The sequence below is a fragment of the Sphaerodactylus townsendi genome, linkage group LG04 (genome assembly GCF_021028975.2).
Source record: "Sphaerodactylus townsendi isolate TG3544 linkage group LG04, MPM_Stown_v2.3, whole genome shotgun sequence".
Lineage (NCBI taxonomy): Eukaryota > Metazoa > Chordata > Lepidosauria > Squamata > Sphaerodactylidae > Sphaerodactylus > Sphaerodactylus townsendi.
In genome coordinates, this window is record NC_059428.1 from 23,352,063 (window position 1) to 23,369,812 (window position 17,750).

General features: G+C 44.6%; 1 long non-coding RNA gene across 1 annotated transcript in view; it reads right to left on the bottom strand.

Annotated features, from left to right (window-relative positions):
- Positions 1–2,973, bottom strand: part of LOC125430429 — a 36,022-nt gene extending 33,049 nt beyond the window's left edge. The window contains exon 1 of the long non-coding RNA XR_007244166.1: positions 2,716–2,973. This is a non-coding gene — a long non-coding RNA (uncharacterized LOC125430429). The remainder of the gene's footprint in view (positions 1–2,715) is intronic.
- Positions 2,974–17,750: the final 14,777 nt, after the last annotated feature.

Consider the following 17,750-nt stretch of genomic DNA (forward strand, 5'->3'; position numbering starts at 1 on the left):
GACCACTGGTCTATCAATATCAGTCTTACCTGTTTGGCAGTAACTCTCCCAGGTGTTGGATGAAGGCTATCTGCCACTTGATCCGTTTAGCTGAGATGCTGGGGTTGAACAAGGGGCCTTTGCATGCAAAGGAGAGGCTACACCACTGAGCCCTAGCCTGGGAGGTGAGTGCTCATAACAGCACAATATCCAATTCTGTGTACAACCTACTGGAGAACTTGTGTGTGTGTGGGGGGGGGGGGGATGTTTTTAGCAGCAGCCACATATTTACCATAACGTCTAGTTTGGTCCTTGAGGACGCCATAAAATAGCTCTAGTGCATCGGTGTATTTTTTTAAAAAATCTGTTTCCGAATAAGTACTGAATTGTTGCAAAAATGACCAAGGGACAATCTCTCCTGGCATGTTCCCTACAGATCACTTCAGTCTTTGACCAAAATTTTACTGGTGGTCTCAAGCTCTCGATAGGCCCGGTCCCTGCCTACCCAATGGAAAGCCTAAAGCCATACATACTTGCCTGGGTACTGAGGTCACAGAAGGAGGCTGTCCTTGTGACACCTGCCCCGGCCAAGATACAGGGGGCACAGTGTGTAGAAGGGCTTTCTGTGTAATTGTTCCCAGGCTATTTCTCCCCACAGAGGTCTGCCAGGCACCTGCCCTTATGGGTTTAGATGCCTGGTAAAGACTGTCCTCTACACTCAGGCATTTGGTTAGTCTCCCTGGATGCTCTCTCCATGTTGCTGCTGGTTGGCAAGAGGTGGAATTTTAATTACAACTGGTACCACCAGCAATGAGCAAAATTTGTGATGTTTTAATGGGAATGTTTTAATGCACCGCCTAAATATCTGGTATAAAGGAAGGTAAGAAAGGCAGATTTATAGCTCAGAGAGAAGAAACGTAAAACGTGAAATATCATATTGATTTATTTATGATTCTACCACCTTGCCTTATCGTGACCCGAGGAGACCAACTTCTGCATTGAGAGTGGCTAATTTGAGGGGTCAACTACTGAACAATCTCAAGGATGCTCTACAATTAATACCACCACCAATGAACACCTGAGAGGCATGGAGTGCATGACCTCAGTATGAGGCTATCAGGTAGGGTTCCAGAGGGCGAGAACTTCCCAGTGGGCACCTTTGCCACTCTAAGCCCAACCTTGGCATGGTAGAGCGAGATACAAATTTAATAAAATAATAAATGGCAATGGTTCCTTGCCTTGCTATTTGCCGTGTGCAGAGGCTTAGAACTTTTGCAGTGTGCAGAGGCCTATGAACTTACTAGAGCAGCCTGAGATGTCCGGTGCTTTCTGTGGGGGGCTAGGACTTAGAACTGGGGTTCAAATCCCCATTTGGCTACAACACTCAGTGGGTGATTGTAAGCCTGCCTCAGTCTAACCTATCGCACAGGTTTCAGAAGATAAAACCAGAGAACGGTATATACAGCCCTAAGCGCCTAAGAAAAGAGGAAGGATAGAAGCAGACAGGGAGGCATATTTAATACATGTATGTTCATATTATCCAGGCCTCCATTTTCCTCTTTTTCTTCCCTCAGAAATTAAACTGTAATCTTCTCAGGACAGAGACCTCCCCCCCCCCCTTTGTTAGTACCGCATGAAGCTGCTTTATACTGAATTGGATCATCAGACCACCAAGACTGTCAATGGTGCTCCAGGGTTTCAGACAGAGATCATCAACATGTTCTAACGTCTAACCCTGTTAGGTGGAGATGCTAAACCTGGAACTCTCTGCATGCCATGTTTCCCTCCACAAGAGTTGTGATACATGTTACACATCCCAGATCAATAATAATTATTTCCCCCTAAAATCAGAGCCTTGATTGAAACTCAGTAGGCCACTTGAAGCTCACCTTTCCCACTCAAGTGTCCTACTGGGATCTCTTAAACAAGGAAAATATTAACAAAATCAAGTTAGAATGGTGTGACTTAAGACTGCAGCTTGAATTGGCTCTATAATTCAATAGGATTTACTACCAACTAAATGTTTTGCTTCAAGATGACAAGCGATGTTTACACAACCATGCTCGAGCTTTGATTTTTCAAGAGATTGCTCTACGGGTTTGCCAAATCCAACTTTCTTCCAAGAGGCCTCCAAGGATCCACAAACCCTCCGGTCTTATTTTAGTCCCTTTAAAAAGGGCTGCAAATACTCTGCTTATAAGCACTGCAATAGATCCAAAAAATGAGACCCCAAACAGCAATGAACAAATCTTCACCCCACTCTATTCGTGACCTGTTTGCAACAAAACAACTTGCAAAAAGCTACACTCAACACGATCGTCCTCACACAGTACCACAAGGTCATTTAGATTAATGAGCCTGTTAAAAAATACTATATATTTTATTCGATTTATTATCACAGATCGACAACATCTCAGGTAGCTCGTGCCTGATCTCATGTTTGCAAAGGCACCACAACATAGCCAGAGATCTGCAGCTTTGGAGCACCATCAACACCACACTGATTTCGGCATAATCCTGGGTGAATCTGAGCCTCCCATCCCCAAATCCGAAAGCCCAGGGTCGCCCTCAGAACTGGGGGAGGCCACTGCAGCCACCCGGGCGACCCATTTACCGTGCATAGGCTACTCGTGTGTAAAAACAACACCTCAAAACATGATGGGGTGGAGGGAAGCACGGAAGCAAGAACTTTATTTCTTTTCCAGATTTTTGGGGACATCTCCCCACATGACTTACCCGATTGCACGAGACTGCAGCAAGACAGAAGCACAAGCCCGGGAAAGCAAAGCCCAACCAAGAAATTCATGGTGGAAGGAGGCGAGATCCGGCCAAGTTTTTTTTCCAAGACAGCTGCGGGGACAGAGAGCGACGGGCACTGCAATCGCCCTGCAAGAATCCCACGCCACGCCGCTGCAACGATTCCGTGCAAGGAAGCGCTGCAGCAACTGCGAGGACCCCGCGGCTGTCTTCCCACGTGACGGAGAAAGCAAAGCAACTCTGCTACAGGGAGGGTGGGACATCGGATGTGGGCGGGCCCGGGAGAGAAGCCTGGCCATTGGCTATTGGGCTCAGGAAGCGGCTGTTCAGGCCTGGTTGCATTGCTTTCCCCTGCAAAGCAGAAGGCTGGATGGAAAGCCAGGCGAAAGTGCTCTGCACGTGGTGTTGAAACGGAAGGGTACAAGTGCCCGCGCAGAGCAGCCCCTGGTTTGCCCACCTACTGAGGTGCACCCTTTATGTGCGTTTAGAAAATCAGCAAAGACGCAGCTATTTCCCCTCGTCTTTGGCTGGAGGGAAACATGGCATGCAGATAGTTGTTGGGCTGAAGAGATGGTTTCCCCTCGTTTGGTAAATTAATTAATTATATTTCGTGGTCGCCCTTCCCTAAAAGGCTCAGGGTAATTTACAGTCTCAGGTTAAAAGATCAAGTTAAAACAGTCTCAGTTAAAACGTTACACGTTGCAATAAATACTTGAAGGCTCCGTCTGAAACTGCACGTGATTACTTAAAATTATCAAGCAATAATGCCCAGGTCTCTCCCATTGTCTCCAGATCGTTTGGTTTAGGTGACTCCCAGCAAAGGGTCAGCAAATAAGAAAAAGAAACATTTTAATATTTTATTTTATTGGATTTCTATCCTATCCTTTCCCATTCAAAGATGAGCTTAGGTGGATAACAACATCAAATATACACAAACAAATATTCATAATTGCATATATACCAATTAAAAATCAATAAAAATACCTCAGGAGCATTACTATTACAACTTATTTCAAAATTCCTGGTTGATCGACATGGGCGGATGGAAAGCAATAAAACACTAACCTAACTAAAACGGCACTATCAGAATTTTAAACAGATTTTGTTGATTTTTTTTGTATTGACTTTTATGAGTCTTATGTTGTAACCTGCCCTGAGACCTTTGAGTGTAGGGCAGGAGAAAAATAATTTAAATAGGTAAATAAATGAGGGGGTCAAATGTGGCAACAGGAGAAAAGTGTGGCTACTTTGCTTCAATGGCGAATGCTTCCCTTCCCTCATTTAAGCAAAGTTGCTCAGTCCCTGGAAAGGAGGAAACCAGCACTGAATGCCTAGTTCTGTCACTTGGTGCTGTTTACCTGTGGGAATTTATTTTTTTAACATAGGGACATGCCAAGATTGGATCCTCCACCTGAGCTTCTTATTCCACCTCCTCATTCTGTTGCATTTGTGAATCAGCCATCAGGACAAGTTTACATGAGATGTTGACCTGTTCAAAGGAGAGTTCTGCCACCTGCCACTCAATCGCTCTTCTGTTCCAGCCATAAGAGTTCAACCAGACTTCAGTTCCAGCCTTGTTTGTGGCTGGCAGGGAGGTGGCCTGTGAACTTCATGTAAACAGTGTAATTAATGACCACAATTCAGGGCTCACCACCTCCAGTTGCATAGCAGCAATGAAATAGCATTCAAGCGCCATGTGTCACTAAGCAATGCAAACACTGTTCCTTTGATTAGGGTTGTGACCAAGTTGGAGCAAAACAGAAACCTTGACAAGGTTGGCCTTTGGGATGTGCAGGAGTAGAGTTGATGTGTGCATGGTGATTATAACCATTCAGCATGGGCTAGTTGTAGGGGGTGAGGACATACAAAATAGCCATCTGTGATGTAAACCCAGAAGGGACATCGGTGCATTCGGACAACGCTCTAGGATTCCACACAACCAGTTTTGGTGAAATCGTGGAATATAGATGACATTACTAGATTTTCGCCAGCATTGGGCTTGTGGTGTTGATAAGATGCCTAATTCTTTCCACGTTTTTCCTACCACTCCTCTAAAGCTCTGGCAAACCTCCCAGACTATAGGGCAAGGGATGTCCTGTTACGTAGCAGGAGATCTGGCTATTTAGCTGAGATTTCTTGCTCCTGGGAGCAGAATTTTGCCTTGTTCCCCACAACATCAAAGTGCATTCAGGCAACACCTGGGATTCCCCTGTCTTTTCTCTGATCTTTCTCAAACTTGTTTTGCTGCTAAATTTGTGGAATATCTTGCACTGGAGCCTAGATGGCTGGCATATGGGAGGATTGTAGGGAAAGTGATAGAAATTGCCAATATGGTGATATCATTAGGTTTAGAAGAGCAGAAAGTTTGGCTGTAAGAGAGAAAGCAAAGTTGGTTTTGTTAACAGCCTCTATGATACTGATCCCCCAATGTGAAAAAATCTTGCATATTTGAACCATTTTATAAGCCATCTTCTTGCTACGGTATAAATATACCTAAGGCATATTATAATTTTATTAAAATATTTATAATTCAAAATTTAAAACACAGCTCTCAAGACAATGAAAACTGGCAATAAAAACAGCTGTTAATCTCTGGGTGATTAAAACTATTTAATGTAGGCGTCAGAAAGACAGGGCTGGGCAAAGGAACCACCTCAGAAAGGCGTCTTAATTTTGCCTGCCTGATTTCTGAAAGTGGAGGTGAAATTGAAAACAAAATGAAACCCCCAATTAAACTAATTGAAGTCTTGATCATTGTTAAGCTGTCTGAAACTAACACACATATTAATTGATTTTATTAATGACCCATTGACCTAACCTTGCTATGTTCCCTACAAATTAGGAATCGGAAGGAGGGTGAATGTATTAAGAAGAAATAATTCATCACAATTTTTTGTAGCCAGAAAGTGTGGTAGAGGCTGAGTGCAGAGGTTATTTAAGAAGAACATAGGAACATAAGAACTAGCCTGCTGGATCACACCAGAGTCCATCTAGTCCAGCACTCTGCTACTCGCAGTGGCCCACCAGGTGCCTTTGGGAGCTCACGTGCAGGATGTGAAAGCAATGGCCTTCTGCGGCTGCTGCTCCCAAGCACCTGGTTTGCTAAGGCATTTGCAATCTGAGATCAAGGAGGATCAAGATTGGTAGCCATAGATCGACTTCTCCTCCATAAAACTGTCCAAGCCCTTTTTAAAGCTATCCAGGTTAGTGGCCATCACCACCTCCTGTGGCAGCATATTCCAAACACCAATCACACGTTGTGTGAAGAAGTGTTTCCTTTTATTAGTCCTAATTCTTCCCCCCAGCATTTTCAATGAATGCCCCCTGGGAATTTTACCACATTCCCCTCTCCCATCAGTCACTGACCTCTTTTTGTAAAATCGGCAATATTTGTAGCTGCTCTCACACGCCTGTGGACAGGACAAAACATGGTGAAAAACTCTTTGACTGGGAATGAGGAGGAATTAAAAGAATTCAGCTGCATGGGAATAATTCTGGTCTGGGATTCTAATTCCACAGGGGTAGCCATGTCAAACTGTTGCCAAAAAATTTCACTGAAGATTAATTTGCATGAGCCCACACAGGACACAGAGGAACAAATTGTGAATAAAAATGCCAGAGAGATCATTTATGATGTTTCTGGGCAGAACTCAGAAATATGCAAGTTGTGCCAGGAAGGTCTCAGCAATTGTTCACTGGTGGTTAACACCCGAGGTTTCCCCTTGGGTGACTTAGCATTTCCTCAGAAATTTTCTGTTGCTTCTGAATCCTGCTTCTGTTGCTTTTGCATGAAAAACATACATTCATATACATGTGTCACTTCCATGTCAAGTCAGGGAATCTTTCAACTTCATGGTGCTTCGTGGGAGAAAAATAAATGTTTTTGATATGCCCTGGATTCTGATTAAGCATCAGGCAACATGATAAAAAATAATGTTAACCACAAGAATGGGAGCAATATCTGTGTGTGCATGCGTGCGTGTGTGCGTGCGTGTGTGAGATATATATAATACAAAAAAGAAAGCTAGAAGGATTCTTTTCTGTTTTGTAAGTGTTGGAGTCTGAAATTGTACTGCAGAAAAGGTAGGAAGAAGCTCCATAGATCCCCCCTCCCCCCCGCAAGATATGCAAGAAAACCTTATAGTGGAAAGTGTCATCCAGTTGCAGCTGACTTATGGTGACCCTTCATAGGATTTTCATGGGAAGAGATGAACACTGCCTTCCTCTGCATAGCGACCCTAGTATTCCTCGGTCTCCCTCTAAGTACTAACCAGGGCCAATCCTGCTTAGCTTCTGAAATCTGATGAGAGCTAGCCTGGCTGCCCGAATCAGTAGGAAAATATACTTTACTAGGGGGCCCAGCCACACGTTGCTGTGGTAATTGTCCTTCTCATCACAGTCAGCAACCCACACAGATGTCCATGCAGGTCCAATGATCCCCAGCATAGCCTTTTGGGGTGGTCAAATGGAATCCTTCTTTCCCTTTTCAATTCACATTGTTATATGGTGGTGCCTTGTGTTTTTAGTATAAGGTAACCCTTCCCATTCCACAACGGGACTGTCCAGAGTGCAAATCCCGCTGTCCATGAGGCTGGTTGACAGGCACAGTCCTGGCTTGGGTAAGGCAGAACTGGGGCAAGGAGGCTATCCCAGTCAGGCAGCAGAGGCAGGGTGGTGAGGGCGCTCAGGATCGAGGCCAGCTACCCTGGAGTTCTTAAAGGGCCACTGCAGCAAAAGCATAAGCCGAGCCGGTAGTGTTGGTTCGCCCCCTCCCCGCGGATTTTCTTAGAAAAAAAAGGCAAACTACAGCTCGCCTTTTAGTAAAGAGAGAGCTGTGTGGCCAATATGGGTTAGGAAGTGGGGTAAGTGGTGGTTGGATGTGAGGGAAGGGCAGAGTGAGGTGTGTGTGAGGATGAGCTGGATGTGTAATGAAAGTATGTGTGTTATGTGGTAGCAGTGGGTGAGGCACAGAGAGTGAAAGCTACCCTCGTGTGAGGGGGGGGGACCCCACCTGACGTCTCACATGGCAAAGTGTGTTTGTGTTTCACTTCCACTTGTATTACCTAACAGTGTTACCTATTTACTGTTTTAACTGCTCATCTCTGCCCATCTGCGCGAACATTCTAAGCCCTCAGGCCACAGACAGACAGGCTGCACGAACATTCTAAGGGTAACCGTTAAACACAAACAGCTTCATGGCCTGGTGCGCCAGGAAAAAGACGTTTTACCTGGCTCAGGTATGGACTTTTGGCGATTTGAAGGTCCGATTACCTTCCTGCAACAGGGAGGAACGTCATGTGAAAATTTGGGGGTGATCCGTCCAGCCATTTCGGCGTTAGGAAGTGACTAACAAAGTCACTGTTTGCTTTTTATATATATAGATTTAAGAAATGGACAATCTCTTCTTTGATACGTTTTTCTCTGCTGCAGCGGCTGCTGTCACCAATGTCAGTTCAAGCCTGTGCTCCCCCGGCTTCTGGCCACGGCCCTGTCTCCACGTGTGGTCCAGCTATTTGGGGAATTATGGGAACTATTTGACCAAAAGCTACATGGGACGGGGAATGTTTACGTAATCAGGGGAAGAATTGATCAAGGCTGAATGAAAAAAGACTGGATCCAACCCTTGTACTCCCCAAATTATCTGTTGCTAAGTTTATTTACAATGTGCGTAGCAGGAACCTGTATTTTCAGATAAAGGGCCTAGAAGAAGACTGGAAGTTAGCTCATGTAAGTTTAGATTATCCATGGTTAAACTAGGAGTTAGATTTATCTACTGTTCACAAATGTTGAATAGTCAGTGGAGTATCTTAGGCATCCTATTATCATCAGTGCAATGCAATGCAAAGCCTTTACTGGCATACAAAAAATATTACAAAATCACAGCCTAAAATATATAATCATATATAAAATCAATCAGACTCTCACTGATGTTCAATGGTTGCATACCTGTATTTTATTCCGAAGCCTTAGTTACATCAAAGAGAAATTTAGCTACCATTTCACAGAAAGCTTCATTTGAATGGTTTAAAAGAAAGTAAAATTTTTGGTCATCCGATAGCCCCTCACACTTTGATAACAGTTGATGCCAATGTTTACTTCTTATGGAAGCCTTTTGGGGACAATAAAAAAGAGAATGCACTAAAGTTTCTATTTGTCCTCCTCCACATGAGCAAATTCTCTCCTCCATTGATTTCTTTTGATACCTTCCTTGCAACATAGCCGATGGAATTACATTAAATCTGGCCATAGCAAGTGCACGTCTCAAATTTGGATCTTTTAATATTTGGATATATGGTATATGGTGGCATACATATTTGGATATATGGTATATGGTGATATATGGTATATGATGACATACATAAATTTATTGGTGAGCATGTTTTGTTTGCTGCCGTTATTAATTTTTCATAATCCCATGTAATTACTGTGGCCTTTAAGAGGTTGTATGATTCCAAATATGTTAGCATAAGCAGTCTGTCTAATGAAAGACCTATTTCGTCTATTTTCCTAATTATTTTTTTATGCCAACTGGAATTTTTAAATTCAGGTAGCAGTAAATTGATGAAACTGCTCATTTCAGCATTATAATGAATGTGAAGCCAGAAGTTCTTAACCAAGCCAGGGAAATCAGTGTATTTTGACCCAATTCTGTACATAGTGCCGCATACAGTATGCAGTTCGGCAGGGCCATGATTTTATGTAAAAATTTAGAATGTATAGAGTTTAATGAATCTGTGGCCTTATCATCAGTGAAGAAGATGGGGAGGGAGCCCAACTCCAAGAGCATCCTTATTGTATACATATTTAAGCTCTCCTGGCCTTATAGGATCTCTAGACCTTCCTCTAGTGACAATAAATAACCAGTCAAGCTGGAAAGTGGCAAGTGGACTGACAAAGGAGCATGGTATCGAAGGGATTGTTAGCTCCCTGTAATTTGTGGTACTGATTCAGGTATGTTATGCTAACAGGCACTTAACTAGTTATTGTTGCAATGGAGGATAGGGGTACCCCCATCCCTGCCTCCATAAATTTGGGGTCAGTACCTAGAGATGACGGAGTTTGTGCAGAGCAGGGAGCTTGGCAGGGATATGATGCCACAGAAGCTGCCCTTGCAGGTAATCTAGGCACTCCAAGTGGCAGGGGGCAATGGGAATTTATGATGGGGGTTTACCCACCCTAATCAGGACCTACCACAGCATCTCCTTTGGAATTATTCCCATTCTCAATTATTCTCCTCTGGAATTATTTCTTCCTTTCCTCTAACTCTTCCTTCTTTGCCAATGATAATTTCTCATTCATTTGGAAGCACTGGGGTGAAGAGTGCCAGCATTCATAAGCCAAATATACCTGGAATTTATTCTGACTACAAGAAATATACCAGGAAATGATTATGCCTATAGGATTATAATAGGCAGCAACAGGTGTGCCTCTCTCTGTCATCAGGTTTTGCATGAGATAGGGAAATAATTTTGGATGTATCCCAACAGCTCTTTTTCTATTATGGGATCCTCTGGGACAATAATGTATTTCAAAGAAGCAATACACCCTTGGAGAAATACACAAAGCACAAAATGAAGTGGGTATGTGCAAGTAACCACCTTTATACTTAGTGATTGATTTATGACCAGTGGCGTACTGCCCACAGGGATAAGTGGGGCCAAATGACCCCAGGTGCAGCAGTGGGGGGGACAAAATTTCCCCCCTCCTCCCCCGTGCTGACCTGACTCAGAAGAGGAGGCACCTAAAGTCAGAGCTGGCCTGCTGCCAGGAGCAAGTCTGCTGCTGCAGCGTCTGTCCAAACCACCTCCTTCCCTCCCCTGGGGGCGCTGCCAGCTTGCTGCTGCTGCGGTGCTTGTTCAAGCCACCCCCACCCCTGAGCCCCTTCTCCGAGCAGGGTGGGTGGGGGTGGGGCACCTGGAGCAGGTGTTGTCCCCAGGCACCTTTTCCCCCTGTCTGTTTATGACAGCTGTTTGACAGTGTTAAATTCATGGCCTGGTGTGTGGGTAGGGGCGTGTCAGGCCAAGTGAACCAAGACCATTAACTTTGGTCTAGAACCATGACCCATTTTTCTGTAACCCTTTTAACTATGGCGCTAGGGTTGCCAGACCAAGCCTGGCAACTAGCCAAGAGGGAAGGAACATGGGGAGGAGCATGCGACATTGGTAACATTGCCAATGTAACTACTGGGTGTCATCAGGAAGTGACAATGGGTAGCCCCTAGGAATTGTTGGAAACTTAATGGTTTGGCAATTCCTGGAGCTACCATTTGTCACTTCCATTTACGTACTGCCAAAGAAGCAATAAATGGAAGGCCTCCTGCCGTATTCTGGCAACCTTGGTCATCCTTCCAAAGATTTTTTGAAAAACCTTAATGATTTTAACTGTTCTTAGGTGTAGAGATAAGAGGGCTGCCAACCCGCAGGTGGTGGTTGGAGATCTCTTGGGTTTACAATGGATTTCCAGGCAACAGATCAGTTCACCTGGAGAAAATGACTGCTTTGAAAGGAAGACTCCATGGCATTATACCCCATTAAAATCCCTCCCTTCTCCAAACCCCGCCCTCTTCAAGCTGCACTGCCAAAATTGTCGAGTATTTCCTAACATGGTGGTGGCTACCCTAATAAAGGGGTTTTTGTGTCTCCTTACTCACATCAGGGACTGTGTTAAACCAATGGGTCTAGGAATAGGGTTTGGAATTGCCCCTGCTCTCATGATTACCTGGTTGTGAAAGATTCTGCTTACTTATTTAGTGCATTTTTATCTTGCCTGTCCTCCAAGGAACTTATGCCAGTGAATACTGATCCTTCCTCCATTTTACACTCACAACAAACCTGTGAACTATTTATACGCTGAGAGAAAGAGAGAGAGAGACGGGCCCAGTAAGCTTCATGGCACAATGGGAATGGTGAACCCAGGCCTCCTGGATCCTACTCCCAACACTTTAATCACTATTCTAAGCTGGATATTTCTTTGCTGCTCTTGCTGAAGTTGGAGAGGACCCAGGTGGTATCCACTCCATTCTCCACACTTTTTGTTTTTAGCATTGCCAGGTTCCAGCTGGGGCCAGGAGACTTCTCAGAATTACAACTGGACTCCAGACTATAGAGATCAATTCCCCTAGAGCAGTGATGGCGAACCTTTTCGAGATCGAGTGCCCAAATTGCACCCCAAACCCGCTTATTTATTGCAAAGTGCCAACACAGCAATTTAATCTGAATACTGAGGTTTTAGTTTAGAAAAAATGGTTGGTTCCGAGGCGTGTGTTACTTGGGAGTAAGCTTGGTGGTCATCGGTGGCTTGGCTTTGAAGCAACCGAGCAACTCTTCCAATGGGTGAATCACGACCCTAGGAGGGTTTATTCAGAAGCAAGCCCCATTGCCAGCAACCGAGCTTACTCCCAGGTAAAGGATTGTGCTTTAGTTCTTTGCATGAAAATCAATGGGGTTTAACAGCGCTTAACAGGGTTACCTACACTGCTTCCCCAAAACTAGGTCTTAGGTATAATGCTAATAATTGAGCCCAGTGGCCCAGGCCAGCCTAGACTGAGGGGGGCACTCTGTTTGCACGTGCCCACAGAGAGGGCTCTGAGTGCCACCTCTGGCACCTGTGCCATAGGTTCGCAACCACTGCCCTAGAGGAAATGGCTGCTATGAAGATTGACTCTATGTCAGGGGTCAGCAACCTGCGGCTCTCCAGATGTTCACAGCCATGCTGGCAGGGGCTGATGGGATTTGTAGTCCATGAACATCTGGAGAGCCGCAGGTTGCAGACCCTTGCTCTATGTCATCACATTCCTGCTGAAGTCCTGCCCCTCCCCAAACCATGCCCTTCCCAGGCTCCACCCCAAAATCTTGAGGAATTTCCCAGCTCAGAGTTAGCAACCCTACTTGCTGCTCTTCTGCTTTCACACAGGCCATGATGGGGACAGAAGGATGCTTGCTTTTTTCCTCAGTTTCTACCTCAGTTTTGCATTCTTGAGCCATTCCTTTCTGAGAGGTCCATCATATCATGCATTTTCCATCAGTTCCTAGAAAGGAGATATATTCCTGTGCAGTATGTTACCATAGAATACCATAGAATACAAACTTACACTATGCCCATTGGCTAACCCTACTTATTACATTAAAAAACCACACAAAGGAGAAAAGTGCAAGTGCTCTATTCATATACAAAGGTGCGACATATGAAGTATATGAACAAACTACAAAGACTACCAACACTGATTGCTGAATTTGCCCTCTTTTTCTCTTGTGTGAGCCCTTCTTTAAATGAAACCAGTGTTCTTAAAAGAATACATGTGTTGGCAGCTATTTTTGCCAATTTTCTGTTCATGCAGCAGTTCTCTGGCTCAGAAGGAGAACCATGCATCTATGCCAGCCTGAATGTTTTGGAGGAAGGTGGGATAAAAATTACTAGGCCTGTGTACTTCTGCACACTGACTTGGATAGCCTGAGGCTAGCTGGATTTCATCACATCTCAGAAGCGTTAGCCCTGGTCAGTATTTCGATGGGCAACCACCAAAGAATACCAGGGTCATGACACAGAGGCAAGCAACTGCAAACCATTTTGGAACATCTGTTGCTGGAAAACACTCTATGAGGTTTCCATAAGTCAGCTGTGACTTGACGGCACACACGCAAAAAAATGTCCTTTGCCGGGAAAGTTATATGACAAGAACTGTAATCTCCACCAGGTGGCAGACTGAGAATTGACAAACATGGAACATCGACTATAGCGTGGTAAGGTTTATTGTCAAGCTGAAACAGGTATTTTTCAGAATACAGTGGCACATGACAGACTAATGAGGTTTTATTCTAGCCTCTAAGTTGACATAAGACTCCTATTTATTTTTATTGCACCACAAGAGCACAGTTACCTGTCTGGAGTTTGCTGAAGCCGTTTGAAGATTCCACACCGGACACCAATTTCTGCTCTTGATTTTGGTACATGGCTGTTGTTTAAGTCATTGTGTTTAGACTTCAGCCCACAAGTTTGACAGCTGGAAAGATCCAGTCTAAACCCAGTTGAATAAATGGTATTAGGAGGGTTATCAACAGGCACCCAAGCACTATTCTGCTTTTTGTTCCTGTTGGGAGAAAAAGCAATGTTTTTCTGGTTGATTATCTGAATTTGATTGCTGGATAGAATAATGGCACAGCTGTATCAGCTGTGAAAGAGGCAGCAGCCCCAACTAAAACCCAGGGGTCTGGCTGGAGCCCCAACTAAAACCCAGGGGTCTGGCTGAAAGAGGCAGCAGCCCCAACTAAAACCCAGGGGTCTAGCTGTCACCCCCAAAGATACTTCCCGGCAGCATGGGAAGGCTTGAAAAATCCAATACCCTTCTTGCTGTTAGAAGCCTCTATGGGCCTCAATATACTTATGCTGCTCAAAAGGGTTGCTTAAATTCAGAGAATAGGCTGCTGGTGTAACATCGGCTCCTTCCCGGTCATGACCCCATTATGCCAGCAGGGGCCCTGGGACGCTGCTGTGGTGTTCAGCACAGCATTCCAACTCGGGGGTGGGGGGCTACTGCTGCACACTGATGGGATCACCCCTCCATTGGTGTAAGTGCCCCTGGGAGGGCAAATCTGCCAGCAAGCAGATTTCCCTCCTCCCCTTTGGATGGGGCTCAAAATTGCCTAGATATTTATTTGGCATAGATCCATAATTAGAGTTGCCAATCTCCAGACAACAGATCAGTTTCCCTAGAGAAAATAGCTGGTTTGGAGAAAGGGGGACCTGGCTGAGGTACTTCACCTGCCCTCCCCAGGCTCCATCCCCATGTCTCCAGGAATTTCCCCTCTCTGAACTGCCACCCCTACCATAATTCATGAAACAGAAGAGGTGTCCTTCAGGATTAGACAAATGGACCATCTAATCTGGCATCGGGTTTCAAACAGTGGCCAACTATTGGAAGGCCAGCAAACAGGGCATAACTCAGGCCCTTATTTTGTGTTGTCATGTTAATATTCCATAGTTTACTCTCTCTGAGGCCCCTTCCACACATGCAAAATAATGCGTTTTCAAACCACTTTCACAACTGTTTGCAAGTGGATTTTGCCATTCCGCACAGCTTCAAAGAGCACTGAAAGCAGTTTGAAAGTGCATTATTCTGCTTGTGCGGAATGAGCCTGAGTGTGGGACTTTGTGTTTACAGCTTACAACATTGATTGTACCTTCTGGTGTATAAAGTTTGGGAGACACTTTGTTCAAAAGGATGTCTCCCTCCCCCACACCTGTTGCCCGAAGTGGTGGGGAGTCTTTCCCTTTTAGTGTGGGGAAATTAGCTGGAGCAGACTCTTGGCATTGCAAAAGCCCAGGCAACACGGGGTCTTGATTGCCTATGTATACAAGAGTCGGCTTTTGTATAGAAACATGCAGGAGAGTGGATTAAAGTTTAACAGTTTTTGTAAAGGGATGAAAATGGGGGTACTCAATCACACACTTAAAACAGCAGAACACACACACAGTCCTAGGATACAGACAATTGTGAGGGGATGGATCTGGAATAAATGAGGAATTAATGTGGACAGGCAATACAAGTTATAGTCACCTGATCCTGGAGTGGAATGGTCCGATGAACAGAACTGAGTGACCCACGCTTAGCTCTGAAAGAAACAGTGCTGTGGAACAGTATCACAGACAGAATGTTGTCCAGAGATACTGAACACTATCTATTGGGAGTGTGGGCTTCTTGTAGGGAAAAATGGACCCTCAGAGTTATGCATAGTGATCCTAAATCTCCCTAGACAAAAGGGATTTCCTGCCCTTCCTGGGAAGCACAAGAGACAGACATTAACCTTAGTGGTGGGTCATCAGGGTAGAGACATCAACCTGATGTGCCCATGGAAGTTAGCTGAAAATATTACAGTTGCGAAACAATGACAATGCAAAGTAAGGTGGTCATTCAAGGTATTACTCAGAGAAAGAAACTTTAGTTAGTACAGGTAATGTGCAGGTAAGCACATCAATACATTTATTGTTTTCACTGGGGTGCATGGTCTAGGGCTGAAGACAAAGTCTTCAGGGCAAAGTCTTTTGTGGAGACTTAATCCTGTTAGGAAGGGTGTGAGAGAATCTTATTCAAGTTGCTTTGGACAAGTCCAGACAAAGTTCTTTTTCCTTATAGGTACATTGAGCCAATGCCCAAAGAGAGGCTCCCCCCTGTTGGGGTACTGTGCTGGCAAGCACCCAAGAGTTGGCTGAGGTGGTTTTCTATAAAAGCAGGGTCCCATAGTCCACCACATGTCAGTCTGGCAACACTCCCCCCCCCATAAGTAATTAAAATGCACAGAAGAAAAATCTCCTTAGATGTACAAGGTAGTGTTTGACATGGCATTTGGAAATTTTCAAATGGTTCCAGAAACTTAATGGCAGAACAGGAGCCGAACATTGAGATGTCTGTCAGGTTGCTACAGTAATCCACAATGATATCTTGAAGTCTTGTGAGATTGTTGTGTGAGAAGGTTTTAAAGGGAAATTGGGTTGGGTGTGGCATACCTGGAGGTCCCATTAAGAAGAAGAAGAGTTTGGATTTATATCCCCCTTTTCTCTCCTGTAGGAGACTCAAAGGGGCTTACAATCTCCTTGCCCTTTCCCCCTCACAACAAACACCCTGTGAGGTAGGTGGGGCTGAGAGAGCTCCGAGAAGCTGTGACTAGCCCAAGGTCACCCAGCTGGCGTGTGTGTGAGTGCACAGGCTAATCTGAATTCCCCAGATAAGCCTCCACAGCTCAGGCGGCAGAGCGGAGAATCAAACTCAGTTCCTCCAGATTAGATACAAGAGCACTTAACCTCCTACACTACTGCTACTCCCAGTGTTTGTAGACTTCTCTTCAGTTTGTAGACTTCTCTTCAGACTTGACACCTGCCCCATCACATTGATTTTACAATGCATGTGGTGGCCAGCAGTTCAGAATCAGATGTAGTGATGAACAGTATGTTAGAAAATGGAAAAGAATAGGTGTGAAAGAAGTGATGTGGACTTGCACCCAAAATTCAGAAATTATCAAATGTAAACAGAAATGTTTTATCCCACCTCCCAGCTCAATTATAGGCAGAATCTGGCAGCTATCCTAATCACATTTTTCCTGTAGGTGCCTTTCACATGTCCCCAAACGATTAAAAAATCAGAGCAAGTTTTTGAGATGACCTATGATGCATGAAAATTAGGTTGCTTTTTCATAAATGTAGATGAAATATTACACTAGGTCTTGATGGGCAAAGAGGATTGCCTGGTTTTCCTGACTGGGACGGAACAGCCCCCGGCCCTCCACAGGGGGATGAGAACCCACCAACCTCTGCATGGAGCCACCTCTGGAGTCAATACTCAGGGATAGACTTGGATGATCCTTAGTCTTCTTTCCTGTAAGCAAATTGTACTTCTGTCCAAGATGCCTCTATGTGACTTGGCTTTCCTACTAGTACCTCCACCTATTAGTACCTCCACCACAAGCTGACCTGCTGACAAACAGCCTTTCCACGGTCCCAATGCCCCTCCCTTCCATGACCAGGAAACTGGAGTCACCCAGCCGTTGCCTCTCTCTGAAATTTCTGTAATTGCCACCTCTTCACACTTTCATTTGTATCACAAAAACTGGCAGCATGATGGACTCTGGGAAGCATGAGAGTATTGTTTATGAAACAGTTTCCCTGTACCACACAAAAAAAGATGCAGTACTGAAACCTCACAGTGGAGAAACATACCTGTTGCCAAATAATTAAATCCAAAAACTCTTGTAGGCTTAGTAGTTCCCTGATACATTTGCAGGGCCATTCTAAGCAGAGTTACACCCTGTTATCTTCACTGAAGTCACTGGACTTATAAAAGCGTAACTCTGCTTAAGGTGGCACTGCTGGTGTATGACTGTTGCCAAGTGATTGACAGTGTTTTCAGGTGATTGACAGGCAATGGGAACATTGTTGAGTTTTAATAATGTACCATAGACAAAGAGGCCAGAATGTTTCAGACTTAAAACCTTAGTAAAATATTGTCTTAAGTTATCTGAACTTCA